This window comes from Carlito syrichta, unplaced genomic scaffold, assembly GCF_000164805.1.
Source record: "Carlito syrichta isolate Samal-C Ts95f unplaced genomic scaffold, Tarsius_syrichta-2.0.1 Scaffold304509, whole genome shotgun sequence".
In the NCBI taxonomy this organism is placed as follows: domain Eukaryota; kingdom Metazoa; phylum Chordata; class Mammalia; order Primates; family Tarsiidae; genus Carlito; species Carlito syrichta.
Window position 1 is genome coordinate 33,973 of NW_007248605.1, and position 8,464 is coordinate 42,436.

General features: G+C 34.7%; 1 long non-coding RNA gene across 1 annotated transcript; it reads left to right on the forward strand.

Annotated features, from left to right (window-relative positions):
• Positions 1-1,099: 1,099 nt before the first annotated feature.
• LOC103262457 lies at positions 1,100-7,987 on the forward strand. Its single transcript, XR_504430.1, has 3 exons — positions 1,100-1,182; positions 6,521-6,581; positions 7,853-7,987. It is a non-coding gene; the product is annotated as an uncharacterized LOC103262457 (long non-coding RNA).
• Positions 7,988-8,464: the final 477 nt, after the last annotated feature.

Genomic DNA, 8,464 nt, shown 5'->3' on the forward strand with positions numbered 1-8,464 from the left:
TTTGGCTGAAGAATCTCAGATTTATATCTGACCCAAATCTTTTAGATTCATTTTTCCATGTCTATCAGAACCATAACCCTATGAAGAAAATCACCTTGTATATATCTTGTTCACATTTGTATTCACATGCTTAGCACAGAGACCTTAACTATTTGTGAACTAAATGAGTACATAAGCAAACTAATCAAACCATGCAGTTGGTATTATATCATATCATACAATTCCAGTGCAATATTTTAATATCAACCCTTTGATTGATGCCATATATAATTAGTGAGTTCATGACTAGGGACACAAGAGAAGTAAATTGGTTACTTTTAGAATCATATAATTTGTCCTCACCATGGCTATTCTCCTGTTGCAGTTGATAGGGAACCTTAGGATGAAGAGATTGGAATGAAATTCTGGGCAGGGGCAGGAAGGAGATGGGAGAGTAAGGAGACATTTCTCCAAATATTGCAAACACTGTTTCTAAGATTTTCTAGTTCAATAATTTTCTTCATCAATTACCTATAATATTTGGGGAATAAAATACTTAGTGGCTCTATTAAATTCTGATTGTAACTTTAACTGTAATATATCATTTCTCTTTGGATTTCCTCCCAAAAATTTATAAGTTGCTGTAACATTTTTAAGCCCCAAAATGATTCTCCAGTTATGTAGAAAATGTAAATTGGGAAATGTAGATTATTCTGAATCTTATATAATGAACATTTTTATGAGGATTTGCATGCTCACATCAAAGAATGTATATGCTTGTTATGGGTTTAGCATCATACCAGGTGCTTTGGGGTTATTTGGGAGAAATAAAAGGTCCAGTCCTTATTGCTGCACTCAGGGAGAACATACCTTCAAAGAAATAAGTAAGGCACATATAGCCAAAACTGGCAAGTAAACACCAACACCTGTTAGGCAGTTTGCATTTTACTTGGCAGGAAAAACAGTGTGTCCTGCCACTAAATATGTGTTTTTGGCCTTGCTTGTCACTGCAAGCTATTCTGTAAGTGTGTTTAGAGTTTCTCTATTATATGCCCTTTATATTTTTTTTAAGAGCATACACTTCCTCACATTTCTCCATCTCTTTCTTTCCTACATTTCAGTGAGCGGTTTCTGGTGAGACTGAACAAGAATGGTGGGCCAAGGAACCCAGAGAAGATAGATCGAATGTGTGCCCTTTTTACAGTATGTGCAAATTCTTTTTCCCTTCTTTGCTGTTGATTCTAACCTGGGGCCTGCTATGTGGATATTGTCACCCTGGAAACAAGCATTGATTCTAATTTCCACATAAACTGGGGCTAACAGGACTTGATTTATGTTTCTATCAGGTTTTAATGAAATATTTACAGAAAACTGAAACTAGCTACAGTTTTTAACTGAATTTTTATTAAAGAAATATAATTAGGGACCTTTTACTGATGTAGATTTTATACACTATTTCATATAATAGACACCTAAAATTTGACAAAAGTCTTTCTTACTATTCTTACCCAAGGCCACTGGTAATTTCTCTCATGTGTAAGTATAATTCCTTTTAAAGACATCCTCCAAATTTATAGCTTTGCAGATTGTTTGTGAGTTCATATACAGTAAGACAAACTAAACAGTCCTCTTCCAAATGCCAAATAGAGAATCTTTTCCTGCTGGGATCTGTACCTTAGTTTTTTTCTGAGTAATTATACTATTGTTCATGATCTCTACAATCATGGACCCATCAACTCAGGCTTAATAATCTGCTCATTAGAAAGTAGTAAACCTCACAATACCACATTGACTTGTATATTCTTCAAGTTGATTCTAATTTACTAATTTGTTTTTATCCAGTTAAAAAACAGTCCAGCTTTATTTATTTGAAATAACTTATTTGCTGAAAAAAAAAAACAAGATTGTCTCACAATTTTAAACCTGTTTTGGTTAATGTGAATTATTTGATCTGTTTCAGTGATACTGAGTTTCATCAAAACCTATTGTGGTAGAGGTGTGGTAGTCTCACAATGTCATTGACTTGCTTATGGTGTGTGATTGCCAGGTGACAGATATGTTAAAGCTTACAGCATGCCTCTTGGATGCAAATGAGATTTATCTAGACATCTAATATGTGACTTTATCTGAAAAATACAATTGTATTTGTTCATTTCACTTTTTAGTTCATTTAGTACAACTTTATCTTTCAAAACATCTGATTCTGCAGTAACAAAATAATGTTATGCAGAATCAGAAACCACTTCCATAAGGATAGCTTTTATTGAAAATACTCCAGATATACAGAAAGATTTATAAATCTGACTAAGCTAAAATAGTGTTTTATCCATCTTTGTGCTTAGCATTCAAAGCTTAGGAGATAATGCATACAGAAAGAGCAGGAAAAGCAGACCCATGAAGATGGCAAAGGAATTTAGATAGTTTAGACAGGGAAGATCAATGCTTTCTCTTCAGTTGGAAAAGAATAATGAAAAGAATCCAAACTGTTATTAATGGGACTTATGTTAGACTACTGGGTGAGAGCTTCTGAAATAAGAATGTCTGAACCCTGAGATGGTTTTGTTGGACCTCCTTTCTGAAACAGAATCAGGAAGAGATAAGAGACCCATCTGTCTAGTATGTCTCAATAACCTTAGGAGATTTTTCTAGATCCTGATTCTCTAATACTTTCTGATAAAGCAGCAAGAGAAATTGTTGATACTTTGTTGTCTGGATTTGTGGGAACAGAGTTATGTGCATATCCTGGAATCCTTGAATATGATGCGTACAGTCCTTGTCTCTTGAAAAATAAACTTAATTATGGTGGTATTTGAATGTAATTACAGTAAATCAGAATTTCACTTAGCATTTTAATTATCCATATGAACCCAGAGGCCAAAGCTGTAGCTCTAACTTTATATTCACAGATGCACATAACACTCATGATATGTTCTTGTTCTGCCATAGTGGGAAGGCACAAGACTGCTAAATATACTACTTCCATAATTCCCTTTACAGTACAACCCTGTTTTGTTTTGTTTTGTTTTCTGAGGTCCCAAACATTATTTGAGGAATTTTTACAAAGCATACAAGATTTCTGAACAAGATTATCTCAGCTAGGATTTTTATGTTTAACTTTAAGCTACATGAAATAATAACTTGGGAACCCTGTTTTCTCATTATCTAAAGACTTGAATTTCTCTTATGAGCTAAAGGCATTTTCCAGATTGGCATATGTACTACAAAGTCTCAGAATAAATGCAAGAAAATGCAGTCACAACTATGACTATTACTGACCTGATAGCTTACCTTAGAATAGGGAAAAGGGGGCCAGGCGCAGTGGCTCAGCCTGTAATCCCAGCACTTTGAGAGGCCGAGGACAGAGGATTGCCTGAGCCCAGAGGTTCTAGACCAGCCTGGGCAACTGGGTGAGACCTTGTCTGTACAATAAATCACAAAAACTAGCCAGGCATGGTGGCATGTGTCTGCAGTTCCAGCTACTTGGAAGGCTGAGGTGGAAGGATCACCTAAGCCTAGAAGGTCATGGCTGGGGTGGTCGGAAATGTGCCGCTGCATTCCAGCCTGGGTTACAAGAGTGAGACTCCAACTTAAAAAAAAAAAAGAACAGGGTAAAGGGAACCATACAAACTTAGCAAATTGCAAGTTTATCAAGTAGACTTTAGAGTCTCATTATAGGCACATTATTTATTACACAACCCTGTTCTCTCTGAAGCTTTCTTTTTTCTGACTTTGTTAAATTTTAGGGCTTCCTCTAAAGAAAGAATTTTATCCAATACAATGAGGATTTTGCTCACTTTCATGATAAACAATGGCTCTGTATACAAATGTGTGGGAGTATGTCTATGTATTTACTCATTACTAGATATTCAGTACCTCATACACAGTGTTTGACAAATACTAAGATCTCAATAATGATTTATTACATAAATAAATGAATATGTATATTTGCTATTATTATTCAAGTGACCAACTCAGAGAATGAACTTGTGCTGTTATCACTGCATTAGTTGGCATTATATTTTATACATTTATTTATACTCTTCCACATTCCAATTTAGGACTTTAGATAATGATTTCTTAGAGTTCAGAATTGAACTTCATCATTACTGTAATAACATTACATATTAAAACAATACCTTCTTTTCTACAACTTAAGTATGACTACATTGGTTTTATTTTATATTTGCAAATTCTATTATCTCTATAGAAAAAAGAGTATAACTCAGGCACAGGGAAGTTAATTAACTTTTCCATGTTTCACGTGGAACATCAGTAAGTAAGTCTAAGATGCTGAGTCCTGAACTACTGCCTTCATTTTTCTCTCCTACCCACTGTGTAGTTGAGGCTTCCTAGTTATTACAGAGTTTGGCCAGGTAAGCAAATCTAATTCCTGCCATACAGTCAGGATTCAAACCCTGCTCATTAGATAAATGGTGGGTGCATCGCCCCTCTTCTCATCTTGCTTTTACAAATCTTGTAATTTAACATGGATAGCTACTCTTGGTGCTCAGTCTTGAAGAATATGTGTTTAATAAACCCTGTGGTAACTATGTTTGACCATACACTTGCATGTAATAAGATGACTTTCACATTGAAAATATGTAGAACTCACAAATAATAGTTTTACTTGAAATATTGTCTTGCATTAATTATTATAGTTTCATTTTTATTGAACTAAAATACCATGGAGAGTTCTAGGTACCATGTATGAGATGGTCAGAAAGAACCCCTATTCAACCACTTGGAAAATACCATAAATTATACTTAGGGGCCTTTCTTTTATTGACTCAGCCAGGGCCAAGGGAAAAGTTCAACGTTCTTGTGTACAACCCATCTGATTAGTGTTTGGTCATCTTTAGTAACCAGCTTGAATTATTTAGGTTTATTGAAGTCAATAATGATTCTAGTTATTTGATAGTTTGGATGTATATAACCTAAATAGTTTGGATATGCATAATCCTGTGTAGAAGGAACCATTTCACTTTGAAATGTGTCAGACATTTCTGTGACCTTCAGTAATAGACATCTTTCAACCCCAGAAAGTATATAAAAATGGTAACCTATTTTTCAGTTTTATTTGGTACTCATCTTAGTAAATGTCAAAATGTGGTGCTATTTTCAGAGTATTATTTTAAATTCTGTTTTAATTAAAGAAATGAATAAAATGGAGCCTGAAATATCCTTTTTCAATATCCAAAGACAACTTTCATTAATATATCTTTGTGTTTCCAGATACTAATTTATGTTAAATTGTTTTATACCTGTTTCATTTTAAGCATATTTTATTCTTTCAAGAACTTGGAAAATTAGTATAACCATTTAAGTCTAAAAGCTTTAGTTTTGCCATTGCACATTACTTTTTAATGTCTCCTTTTCTTTCATATGTTGAGGACTGTTCAACAATACAGGGCTGGGAATAGGGTAAGGCAAGTAAAGCATGGGACCCTGAGAGTGAGTGCCTCTTAAATTTTGCACCTTAGGTTCCTTGCTTGCCTCACCCTAGTGCTAACTCTGCAACTGGATATGAAAATTAAGAAACATGAGGACTCTGAATCTCAAAGGTCACTCCAAATTATGACTGACACTTGAGTACACCTCTTTTCCTTTATTGAAGAGACAAGCCATCTGGGATCAATGAAAAGATGAACGAGGAGAAGGAGGAAATGGAACTAGGGGAACCCTTCCTAGATGCAAGAGGGAAATCATGGAAACCTATTCCATTAAAAAGTTACTCCATCCATTATCATTAAATCACAGTAATGGCTAGGAGTGAACAGCAAGTTGACGGCCTGGTGAAAAATCTGAAACAATATATATTAAAGACATTTTTACTACTTCAGGTATAATACATTAAATAAAGTATAAATGCATATTGATGAACAAACATTTTGTTTCGACATATGTTCTAAACACAAATACTTACTATATAAGAATGATTTTCACAACTCTTTGGTTTGGAAAGTTTCTAAGACTGAGTCAGATCTGTTTACTTAGAGGAATCCCTTACATTTTTCCAATAAGATATTTTCAGCTTTATAATTTAGAAATGGAGGTCAAATTATTGGTATTTCACCAAGGCCAAATTAATCCCTTTTAAAAGGAATACACTTAGTGTGTGGTAATCATTTGTGGACAAAAAAATCAATGTAAAATTAGTAGATAATAAACTTTTAGTCATTAATGATCTTTTTGGCATTTTCCCATATTTTTCTGCACTGAACATTTATTCCTTTTATTTATATGATGTTAGAATAAACATAAGATAAGGCAATATTATGAAGAGCTCTACTTTTGTAAATATTTGATTTGTTAGGTGGTTTAAATGCAAGCTGGAAGAATATTGTCAATAAAGAAAACTTCCAAAGGCATATAAAATATTGAACTTCCATTACAGGCAACTTATAAACATTAATCTGCTGTATTCTCCCTTCCCCCATCTATAACAAATACTAAAAGCTAATTACTAAAGTTTCAAACTGAAATTCTAATTATTTTCTGTGTATTCCTTGTCTAAATTTACTTATTTTTTCTCTTTTAATAGGATCTGAGCAGCAAAGATATGAAGAGAGATTTGTATATAGTTGCCCATGTGATCCGAATAGGTACTGTATGCCTTACGCATTCACATGACTAAGACTGACCCAACTTGGGATAAGTATCTCGTATGCAAGAGCCTTGTTCTTACCCCAGGCCCCAGATCTTACCTGTTATTTCAGGTCTCAGAATTTGAGTGCAACTTTTATTGAAGCTATACCTTAACTCAGCTGCTGTGATAACTGGATTTGTTACCAGTTACATATAAATAGATGTGGGATTCTTTTGTTGGTTTTTTGTCACTTGGAATTTTCTGCTCCCTATTTGTTTTGGATCCAAACTTTGAATTTCAAGTGGTCTGCTTTTTGACATTCTTTCTATCACAATGCCCTACCTCTGTACCTACCATCTCCCTCAGATATCTTATAGCGGGTTTCCAGGGTTCCAACTTTTACAGGTAGTGAATGCCTTTTGCTGTGGCTTGTGTCCAAAATTGTGTATCAATACTATTTTCCACAAGATTAGAGTTATTGTCATCACTTCAGAAGATGGATGGCATCTCACTCCTACCCCACCTAAGATGATAAAAGTAATTTTTGCTACTGTTCTATGGTAGCTTTGCCAGACTTATTTTAAATTTTTGACATAACTTTTGGGGCTATGGCTAACTAAGTCTTTCATAGGTTTGAATTCTGGTATGTCATGTACATTTTTTGTGAGAGAGTATGTTTTAATCCCTTGCCAACAAAACAGCTATTTTGCTGTACTTAATAAAACATTTGTTTAGGTTCCAGTATTTGCAGGTCTCTTGTTACTGTAGGCACTGCTTTGGTAAGCAGGAAAAGTAAACACCCATCCACTTCCTAAGACTGCTGTCACTCCCACAGTGGCTCAGGAGCACCTTGAACAGCAGAATTTAGTTAAAAGAAGAACACAGTGTTCTTATCTGTATACATATATAGTTTGTTTATACCTGGCAGCCAAAATACTAAATGTTATATCCTTAATATGCCTGACAAGTTTTAATCTATTAGTATATTATTTTTTCTAAGAAATTCATGAATTCACTCTTTTATTCTGATGTGCCTAATAAATGGGCTGTTGGTGTTGGTTCAGAGGTAGATAAGGATGATTGAATGTGGTGTAAGCCTTTGACCAGGGGCCTGTTTGGTGTTCTTCCACATAAATATCCTTGGATGACCCTCTTGATCCCTGTAGTCTTCCATATTAGAGAGTCTTTTAGGTGCCTGTAGCTCTGGCATCCTTGGATGGCAATCAGGTAAAGCTGAAGAGAAACTTGGAGTTCTCAGTCTGACTGGTGTTTTCTGCTATGTCCAAGGCCGGATGCTCCTGAATGACTCAAAGAAGGGCCCTGCTCACCTGCACTACAGGCGACCATATGGCTGTGCAGTCCTAAGCATCTTGGATGTCCTACAGTCACTCACAGAATTAAAGGAAGAGAAGGATTTTGTTCTTAAGGTTTACACGTGAGTAACAGACATTAGGAATGTTAATGATTTGCAGCATAAGGCATCCCAGCACTAACCTTGAGAGAAGTAATTTTCAAGCCTTATGGATACAGAAACACCTGGATATAGAAGAGGGAGGTTTTTGAAAATGCAGAGATGGGTCTAAGATTTGAGGTGGGGCCCAGTCAGCATGATTGATTGATTGATTGAGACAAGGTGTTGAATGGAGTGACTTGTTAAGCACTAGAAAAAACAGAATAATGAAAAGAAACAAAGAATTCAGGCATATTGTCTGTCTTTTCTTATATAGACTTAGAAACAAATGGTAGTGCTAAAAAAAAAAAAAAAGGACCAATGGTGAGTTTATTGAATTTTTAAAGCAAGTATATTTCTAATTCTAACTTTGATTTTTTAAAAATCTATCCTCTTTTAGTTTTAACCCAATATTGTTTTTCCAAATTAAATCAAATACTTGTTAATCA